We start from the raw sequence: 3,080 nt of genomic DNA on the forward strand, positions 1-3,080 counted from the left end.
AACTAATCACTAAATCATTCACTATTACTACAGCAGTCTCTAAAATCACCGCAAAGGACCTCATATGTGCACGATATACTACAGTAGTATATTATCTAAATGACACCAGCATTCCATGTTCTTAATGAATGTAAGACAGAAAGTCACAGGACAAAAAGTCACAATTCAGTTTTGAGATTATTTTTCTTTGGACAAGAAAACATTTATTTCGAAAATATTTTTTTATTTTTCTTAAAGTTTTATATTTGAAGTAACAAGTTTTTTTTCAATAAAAATGGTTCATTCAACCTGTGCCAACATGTTGAAATTTAGGTATAAAATTGTATGAAAATATGTTGGCATAGGTTGAAAAAAATAATAGATTAAGTGTTATAAAAACAAAAAGACTATTTTTGTTACTTGTAATAGATGTATACTATTTATCAGAGTTGTACAAAATTGAACATGTGAAATGTTATTTGTTTATAGTTAACACGTGTTTGGTTACATATACACATATTACTTATACATTTACAAGCAAGACACACAATATATAAATAAGTGATATCTATGGCAACAGCCGTTTTACTATTTATTCGAATTTCAAGATATCTCCTATAATATATAACATGTATAAGATATCTTATATAACATGTATAAGATATCTTATATAATATTAGATATCTCCTTTAATCATGTTAATATATAAGATATCTTATATAATTTCATTTTTTGACAAAACTCGCATTCTCGACAAAAATCGTCGTTGACGCACATATTTTGATTTTCGAAACAAATAATATGAAGATTGACAAAATCGCTACAATAACGCCGGGACATTAATATGTGAGATGAATATGCTAAACATGTAAATTAAAATTTGCACAACACTTTTATAACAAGCCACATTTTACTCATTCGTGTGTAGTATTTTGAAAATCATATTGATTCACACTGTATTGGAAATCAGACATTGACCTATGTATATTCGTTTTTCATGGTACATGTAAATACAGCACGATTTCATGCTCTCTTTGTGCTTGTTCTTAACTATTCATGTCTATGTTTACCGTTTAGTCTATCAAATGACTAGTCTCGAATAACAGCCACGTACTTTATGATTTGGAAAAAAAAGGGGGGGGGGGTAAACAAAATATATTGCATACCAATATTTCATTATGCAAAAAGTGCATGATTAACATTAGGCGTCGGTCCGACGTTCGTAAACTCTTCACTTATTAAACATCTACCTGAAAAACAGTTTCCATGATTAAAGGGAAACTCCGGTGTCATTTTTCATATCAAATGTATTATCAGACCTTTTTATGCTCGAACAAATTTTATGAGTAGTTTTTTTTTAATACCGAGGGTGTGTCTTGTTTTGTTAGTTCTCATTGGTTTGAAGTTTTTTAAAGACCTTTCATTTTCGGCCATTGGAAAACTTCCCGCCAAAGTGTTTCAAATAGCACTTTGTCTTCAAACGAACAAGATGGACACAATTTACAGAAGCAAACGATTTACGATGTAAACTTTGAAACTGTTCGCGAAGCCACAAATAAACAAGGTAAATATTCACCCCTTGATATGTTTCCAGATTATTTTCATTATATGGATCATTCAGAACACCGCTTTTAAAATCTTTTCTCAAAAATTTTGGATATGAAAACCAGAGGCGGATTTAGGGGAGGGCCCAGGGGCCCCTTTTTGGGAAAAAAATTGGTTGTTTATATAGGGAATCATTGAAGCGTGACTGGAGCGGGGCCCCCTCTTAGGTCAGTGGGCCCCCACTTATGAAAATTTCTGGATCCGCCACTGAAAACAGACCATCTGAAGAAATTTGAGAAGCTGGCTCGTGTTCATTTATCGTTCTAAATATGCATGGAATATTTGCCACTGGACGTTAAGCAACCAACAATAAACTAGACTAGGTTGATGCAGTCATGATTTGTCAAGTTTGCCATAGCAAATATATTGATGTTTGTAAAAGTCACACCAACTGAAAAGGAATATTCATTAATATAGAGCTCAACTATCGATAGCAAAGTTTTGAAAATTCTTATTTTTATTTTTTTCGTATTTTACTGATAAATGGACTTATATTTTTTTTTACAGTTAACATGAAGATGCAGCCTGGGGTTGAAGTGTATATATGATTAAGCTATATTTCAAAAGGTAGAAGAACTTGATTCTTCATACCTGTCCTTGGTCCACTTTTTAGTTTATCAGTTTTCGTGGTCAAACTTAAAAATTTGAATGCAGGTTCTTTGAGCCTCATGCTTCAGATTTTACTGTTCTTTAACAAGTTAAAAAGAATTCCCTTGAGGGCAATTCTTTGTTATCTGAGCAAAATTCAGTTACATATTTTTTTGCAATACTTTTGTCAGGTGAAAATATTTGGCTACACGGCTGGTTACTCAAGTGTGAAGTGAGTAGATTTGAGTGTATAAATTATCATGTGATCAACAGGTTTGAATTGAGCTTCATTTTGGTTTAAATCTGTCTTTACCTGTGTTTTTCTTTAAAATGTTTGGGGACATCAAATGAGTTCAAAGTTATAGAAGATTTAAGGTATAATTTATTTATAATAATTTCTTTAATGTGATCTGTTTTCGGTTTGATTTACTATTAGAGATGTAAAACATCTTCTTAATGTCTGTGTATGTCTATATATACAAGCTTTACTTGAGTTACAGCATAGAGCTTTTACTTTAACCATTTAAGATTCATGATTGATTGTTGGTTGCATAATGTCCAGTGGCAAATATAACAAGAAGAATAGAGCTCACATTCATGTATCTGTCTAGGGAACAATTAACAGTTTAACCAATCAAATTTGGGTAGTTTTTGAACTGGTTGGCAAAACTTACTGAAAACGTCTATGTTGAAAACCTTGTATTGTAGAGTCAATACTCAAAAATATTGAGTCTGTGGGAGCAACATTGCTAAATCAAAAAATTTCCCAACAAAACTTTAGGGAAGGTATGGGTACAGTAAACACACATACTTTTTTGTTGCAACATATTTTCTGGAATAATTTTAATATTAAATGTTTCTTTTCAGTACTTTGACACTACAAACTTAGTCATCTAAAATCTAAATTG

Source organism: Mytilus galloprovincialis, chromosome 5, assembly GCF_965363235.1.
Source record: "Mytilus galloprovincialis chromosome 5, xbMytGall1.hap1.1, whole genome shotgun sequence".
Taxonomy (NCBI): Eukaryota; Metazoa; Mollusca; class Bivalvia; order Mytilida; family Mytilidae; genus Mytilus; species Mytilus galloprovincialis.